A 6,729-nucleotide genomic window follows, 5' to 3' on the forward strand; every position below is an offset into this window, starting at 1 on the left:
AAAAACCCACCAATTCACAATCTCAACAAATTAGAATTCTTAAGACCAATAATAAAAAAAAAATAATAATAATAATTGGCATGTCACCATATTCTAATTTGTTGAGATGAAACAGGAGACCAAATATTGCAGATGAGCTGAAGGCCACTGTCAAAGAAACCTGGGCTTCCATAGCACCTCAGCAGTGCCACAAACTGATCACCTCCATGCCACGCCAAATTGAGGCAGTAATTAAAGCAAAATGAGCCCCTACCAAGTATTGATTACATGTACATTAAATGAACATACTTTCCAGAAGGCCAACAATTCACTAAAAACGTTTTATTTATTTATTTTTATTGGTGTTATGAAGTATTCTAATTTGTTGAGATAGTAAATTGGTGGGTTTTTGTTAAATGTGAGCCAAAATCATCACAATTAAAAGAACCAAAGACTTCTTTAGTCTGTGTGCATTGAATTTATTTGAGTTGAATTACTGAAATAATGAACTTTTCCACGAAACTCTAATTTATTGTGATGCACCTCTAATAATACTGTAACTGTATCTTTTAGAGCAAATACTTGTACTTTCAAGACTTTTGATATGTTATAGAGGATAGATATTTATAATGATTTATTTGTAACAGTGTGAGCCTTTTTTAAAAAGTTATTGAACTGAAGAGGGTGTCTCTATGAAAAAAAAAACATACAGTATAATACAGGGATGCTGCAAATGTCTCTTTTAGAGCAAATACTTGTACTTTCAGTACTCCTGATATGATGAAGAGGGTCAGATAATTATTTAGCAACTTGTTTTGTTGTGAGACTCTTTTAAAAGTTATAACTGAAGGTGTGTCAATAGACAAATTGAATACAGTGATGGTACTGTACTTTTTGAACATCTTTAACACTAAATACTTGTACATTAAAGACTTGATGTATGTCATTTATGGTCAAATAAATATTTTGCAACTTAGCACTAGGTTCCTTCTTTCAAAAGCTGTTGAAGTGGATTGTGGAAAAGTCATTGTGGTAACCCATAAAAACAGTGATGGTACAAATTAAATATATATGTGAAGCACAAATTCTTTATAAACCATCTTGAAGAAAGTTTTGCCATAGTTTTAGAAATGTTCACCCAAAATCAACATTGTGTTTGCTGTCATGAGTTCTGAGTACTCTGATAGATTCCATGCAAAGTTATTTCTGCAAACCTAAACATGAAAATGCAATGTCATTTTAATGTTAAAAAAGATGTCCAACAAATCAACACAGTTTTAGCCATTCTTTTCATTTCAATCCTGGAGGCAAAAAAAAAATAAAAACCAGACATGGGCTGTAGTTTTTAGGGTTTATTTTTAGAGAAGTAGGCCCAAACACCTAGTGAAATAATGTCATTGTTAGATTCTTGTTCCCTCACAGATTTTTATTTATTTTAATAGAAACACGTAATTTGTACGTCACAGAAAGCGATGACGTCCGATCCATAGAGTAAGCGTGTTTATCAGCTTCTTTAAAACGTCGAGTTCGACATAAAAATGTGTTCTGATTTGTGCTCATCATGGTCGGTAATGATAATTGACCGGAAGTGGCTTTTTTAAGTGCATGTTAACAAAGTTATTGATCGCGGAAGTCCGAATGTCTGAATATAAAACCAACTTTACCCAAGTAGGTAATTTTACACCTTTTATAACAAGGGACACTTGTTATTGAGGGTGAGAGGCTGATCTCTGATAGACTTCTGACATAGGAAAAACAGAGATACACATTAGACCTTCTGAAAAAGGAGAAATCAAATCACCTGGAGTAACGTTAGTTAACACCAGCTGGCCCAGCAGCCTTGCCTGGATGATGGCAGGTCGTGCCAAAACGCGAAGCGCGCAGGGCGCATAGCAGCCACCAAAGCGCTTACTGTCTATAGAAAACAAGTGAAAAATGCCTCTTTCTCTGCAAAAGCCTCCCTTTGTCTATTCACTACTTTATACTGAACTCTATGACCTCATCTATTCCGTTCATAATATCTAGCCTATTGAATGTCCGTCCTGGATGATATCCCTCCTATGTACCATGCTCTTCCTAACATGTTTGTCCATCAGGGATGTAAGCAGGGTGCGATTTGCCGGGGGGGATTTCCCCCCCTCTGGTCTATGCATCCCTGCCTCTGCTGAATAACTTTTATCCCCGGTGGAGATAAAAACATCATGCAAACCCGCTCTGACGTCCCTATCTGAATCAAATGATTCGCGATACACGCTGACGTCCAGATCTGAATCAAATGATTCGCGATACACGCTCTGACGTCCAGATCTGAATCAAATGATTTGCTATATACGCTCTGACGTCCAGATCTGAATCAAATGATTCGCGATACACGCTCTGACGTCCAGATCTGAATCAAATGATTCGCGATACGCGATCCGATTGGAGCGCTTCGAAACAGTGAATCATTTTGCGACGCAATGGTTTAACCAGAGAATGTCTAATATGGCGAGAAGTTTCACTCTCACTACACTTCCGGCTTCTGAACTGGTTGCAGTTCCACTCTGATTCCATATGAGGGCGCTCACAGGACGAGTGCAGAATGAATGGAGGTCAATATATACCCCTCAAAGGAGGTATACCCCTCAAAATCTACTTTTCTCAGAATATAATTTTTTGTCTAGTAATTTGAATGTTGTATTCGAAAGGAGATGCAAAGAAATTACACATTGCTGGGTGTTAGATTTTTAGAGTCACTTATTTGCTTTAAAAAGTCTTTTAAAATGTCAATGACGTCAAACACATCGTACGACCAGAGATACTGCTTTACGGCAATCCTTCAGCCACTTTGGTGCTTTCAGAGAATGTCTATGGTGCTTTCCAGAGCCGTTGAAAAATTTATTATTTAATGGCTCTGGTGCTTTCATAAGGGAAGTCCCCCTCCCAACAACACGTATTGTTACGATCTGTGGTAGCCCGCGCAACCTGGCCGATTTTGGACATTAGCCAACTTGGCATTTGGCCAACTTTCCCTCCCACGTGAACCACTGTAAATTCAGGTATGCTTTGACAATTAACACAGTCCACATGGGTTACCTTTTTTCGTCCTTGGGAAATGAGAAATAGGACAACCCTTGGCCACTATTAGAACAATTTATCATTGCACACCTGGGGTTTTTTTTTTTTTTTTTTTTTTTTTTCAATTTTTATTGATATTTAGCACTATTGAGCGTGACATTTGTTTGTGTTTTTTTTAAGGTGGCAATACTATACCATATGTATCCGGTATTTCTTAACACAAGAATAACACAACAAGTACTCAAATTCAATTTATTTTCCATGTAAATTTCACAGTACACACATAACAATAGGCAGATAAAAGTGCCAGCAACCAAAAAAAAAAAAAAAGTTGCTGCGTTGAAAAGAAAAACTTGGGCCAAAAAGTCCGCCTTAACATTCTGATCCCGCTGATTCTGATTCGTATGCCATCAAGCGGTATCTCTGGTCGTAATCAGTCCTTCACTGACCAATCAGCGTTCATTAGCAGAATGCTAGCGTGTTATGGGCAAAAACAACTCAACCTGTAAGAAATCGAAAGGACATAAGTACTCGTTCATTCAACTTTCGACCTATAACCCATGTTGAACTTGCAAAACCTACAATCAGATCTGAGATTTCTCAACGGCAATCGGGTGAAAGGGACAAATTTAGCCGTCTAGCCCCATAGACTCCCATTCATTTTGCACTCATGGCGATTGCCCCCCAGTGGAACTCTGGTGGAACTGCAGGTTTAACTGTTTCGGAGTTTCAAGTGGGAAGCTCTCCGTAGACGTTGTGTTCTTTGCTTGTGCTTTGCTCGCTTTCTCTATGTAATTTGTTGTTTGAATAAACCGTGGACATTAAATCATTACAATTAATAGGCCTAACTTAGGCTTACAATGTTTTTTATTAAACTGAGATCACACTAAATACAATTTCCGTCGTATTAAAACATTTCATAAAAATTTTCAAAAGCAACCCCCCCCCCCCCCCCCCCCCCCTCTGTTTTTTTCACAAATCGCACCCTGGATGTAAGGATAGAAGATGTTCTATTGCTGTACAAATTGTAAAGGTCTTTGGGGCACAGATATTGGAATATACAAATCAAATTAACTTTACTTGATGTAAGTCTCTTAGACCACGTTTGCAATGAGGCTTAAAATACTAAGTGCTTTTGCAGATAACTGACAGCTAAGCAAATTATACTGATCTGAACTGAATTGCTGATCACTGATCACGTACACTGTATGTTTTTGATGATCAGAGTCCACAATCTATTAACTCCACTGAACGACAACGATCTGGATGAAACTGTGATCCAAATTCTGCAGCATCATCCCATGATGCCCCAACATCATGGTCACAAAATGATGTTGCACCACATCACACAACAAATCATCATAAAAAATAATAAACTACTTTACCACCATTCACTGGCTCTGGGGGTAGTTTACTAAAGTTTGGGATTTGGGCTACTTGCTCAGGTGGAAAATTATTTTCTTTTATTTACTGTCAGGCTGGATTTTGGGCTAGTTGTTAATGTACTGTGAGATTGGGAAAGGGTCAACTCGTTTTTTGAGTACACTAATTCTCTGTCCTTTTTTGCATATTATAGGACAACGTGTGCAGGAATCCATGGGGCGTGTGGATTCTCAGGGAGTTTTGCTGCGCACCCTTCAGCTAAACCCACGAAGGCGCAGGAGGTACTCTGTACCAGCGCCAAACAGTTTGTGGCACATCGACGGAAATCACAAGTTAATAAGGTATCAGAAAAACATTAATAATATCAACTACTTTTACAAAATTTCATAGCAGCCTCCATACAGTGAATTATCCTAGTATTGAAAACTCGATATGTCTACTTTTTATGTATATTGAGATTTTGATTTGTCCATGGTGGATGGATTAAAGGACTACTTTAAATCAAAATACTCCACAGAACCATACATTAAATAAATCCACTTGTTTAGTTGTGAGTGTATATAACAACATAAATTATGAACTAGATGTTGTGACCTGGAATTAAAAAACAGAAGTTGGGACCCAGAACATTATTCATCATTCAGGAACCATGTTTTTTGTGTCTATTAAAGATAGGCTATTATAAATACAATATTAACAATATTAACATAACTTCTATGTAACACTTGCCTTAGCTTACACACAGAGGTGCATGATACAGGTGGTGTAATTGCTCTTAATATGTCCATATATACATTTTCCAAAAGTATCTTAAATGCATAGCCTAGCCTACTATGCAAGCAATAAAAAAACAAAGACAATGTATAGACTCACACAAACACAGTGCCTCTCAATCATCACTTGTGACTCACAAATGTAGGAAGAACCAAAAAACAAATTCCTCTTTTTGCATAACAGCCTATATCTCTTCTGGTGGTACATTTTCAAGTTGCAAAGATGAAAGTTCTATGCCACACAATTACATACAGAAAGTGTAATACAGAAATCTGCACCAAATTACATAATGAAATGCAGTTTTCCTTTTTCCCATAAGAATAGAGAGGCTCTGGAGATATGTTTACACCGGAGTGCTTGATCTCTTCTACAGCATCTTTAACAACCTTGAGAGAGAAGGGCTTCTAAATCCTGACAGCGAAGTTCATGTGTTTGCTCTACATTGGTGCTTTCTGCCTCACGTTCAGAAGCACCTTGAGGTTTTCTAGCGTGGCTGGAACTGCCACCAACTGAGCACTGAGGGAAATCAGTCCCCACTTCAGCTGTGGTCTCGCCATGAACATGAGGCACAGCAGGACCTCATGCAGGTTTGAATTTATTATTTTTCTATGCCCTACATAGTATGTCTACATTCTAACCACCTCATCTGATATTGTACAATTACAGTGTTTCAATTGTTAATCCAGGTACAGACCATTCAAAAGTCCTGTACTGCACACCTTTATCAGTAGAATATTGTAAGTTAGATTGATATCTAGGAACTAAATGGAGAATTAAATTTTTAGTTCTTGCTATAATGTTGGGATTAAACAAGGAGCAGTAATTTGTGGTAAATAAACATTATAGCTCTCTCATCCAACACCTAATTTGATAATTACCACAATGACTTAATCACTCCTTTATTAAAAGGTTGTCACGGACTATGGAGTTGACTGGACTGGACCAAATGGTTATCATCAGCCTGATGTTGTGGTCCCTGAAGTTCAGCTACAGTGCTCGCTGATAGAGCAGGAAATACAAAGACTACCAAAACCTGATGGCCCTCTGTCCAATGTGTTGGATGTCTACATACAAACTGTGAGCCAGTTATCAGAAATGCTCCTGTAAATTCCGGATTCAAAAGCTGTAAGATGCAGAAGGTTTAACCTAAATAAGAAGCAAGTAGTAGTTAATGCTGTACTTTATAACAGCTGTGATACTAATGGGGATTTCCTGTAAGATTCCAATTTTCTTGTTAAAATCACAATTAAAGACGATTCTGAGAGAAATCATTGTCTTTATTTGACAGCAGTCTTCATATAAAATACTTACTGCATTGTACAACATACTCATGAACAAATTCGTCCTGAACACAATTCAAACCTATTGGACATCCTTGGACATAACTGTCCCATTGTAGTTAAAATTTGTTGTTTTGAAGCATTTAGCTTAAATGAAATGAAAGACAGACATTATGTAAATCACAATGATCAAGTACTGGTTGTTTCAGAAAAAACATATGGAGAAAAAAGGGAACTCCAATTTGTCTTATTTTTA

The 6,729-nt window shown here is 37.4% G+C and overlaps 1 long non-coding RNA gene across 1 annotated transcript; it reads left to right on the top strand.

Annotated features, from left to right (window-relative positions):
• The first annotated feature begins 4,588 nt into the window (after window positions 1-4,588).
• LOC109096205 lies at window positions 4,589-6,457 on the top strand. The gene is made up of 3 exons (XR_006155245.1): window positions 4,589-4,760; window positions 5,513-5,780; window positions 6,103-6,457. It is a non-coding gene; the product is annotated as an uncharacterized LOC109096205 (long non-coding RNA).
• Window positions 6,458-6,729: the final 272 nt, after the last annotated feature.

The sequence above is a fragment of the Cyprinus carpio genome, chromosome B7, assembly GCF_018340385.1.
Source record: "Cyprinus carpio isolate SPL01 chromosome B7, ASM1834038v1, whole genome shotgun sequence".
NCBI classification, from domain to species: domain Eukaryota; kingdom Metazoa; phylum Chordata; class Actinopteri; order Cypriniformes; family Cyprinidae; genus Cyprinus; species Cyprinus carpio.